Genomic DNA, 1058 nt, shown 5'->3' with positions numbered 1-1058 from the left:
CTCTCTCTCTTCTCTCTCCTCTCACCTCTCTCTCCCTCTCTCTCTCTCACCCTCTCTCTCTCTCTCTCTCTCTCTCTCTCTCTCTCTCTCTCTCTCACTCTCTCTTCCTCTCTCTCCTACACAGACAGCTCCTCTTGTTCGTGACTGTTCATGCATGACAGCATGGCTGGATGGAGAACATATTGTTCCATCAATCAAATCTCATTCTTCTCTCTAGCAGAACAGAACTGAGGATAGTAACTGACTGGTCGTCTACAAGCCTGTCTGTCCAGACACATGGACCAGCTTCTCTCTAGCAGAACAGAACAGAACTGAGGATAGTAACTGACTGGTCGTCTACAAGCCTGTCTGTCCAGATACATGGACCAGCTTCTCTCTAGCAGAACAGAACAGAACTGAGGATAGTAACTGACTGGTCGTCTACAAGCCTGTCTGTCCAGATACATGGACCAGCTTCTCTCTAGCAGAACAGAACAGAACTGAGGATAGTAACTGACTGGTCGTCTACAAGCCTGTCTGTCCAGATACATGGACCAGCTTCTCTCTAGCAGAACAGAACAGAACTGAGGATAGTAACTGACTGGTCGTCTACAAGCCTGTCTGTCCAGACACATGGACCAGCTGTGTAATAATTTAGACATGTCAAATACTCCTCCATACAATACCATACATTACCATACATTACCATACATTACCATACAGTACCATACATTACCATACAGTACCATACAGTACCATACAGTACCATACATTACCATACAGTACCATACATTACCATACATTACCATACAGTACCATACAGTACCATACATTACCATACAGTACCATACATTACCATACATTACCATACAGTACCATACATTACCATACATTACCATACAGTACCATACAGTACCATACAGTACCATACAGTATCATATAGTACCAAACAGTACAATACCAAACAGTACCATACAGTACCATACAGTACCATACAGTACCATACATTACCATACAGTACCATACAGTATCATATAGTACCAAACAGTACAATACCAAACAGTACCATACAGTACCAT

Source organism: Salmo trutta, unplaced genomic scaffold, assembly GCF_901001165.1.
Source record: "Salmo trutta unplaced genomic scaffold, fSalTru1.1, whole genome shotgun sequence".
NCBI classification, from domain to species: Eukaryota; Metazoa; Chordata; class Actinopteri; order Salmoniformes; family Salmonidae; genus Salmo; species Salmo trutta.
This window is presented reverse-complemented; position numbering follows the sequence as displayed.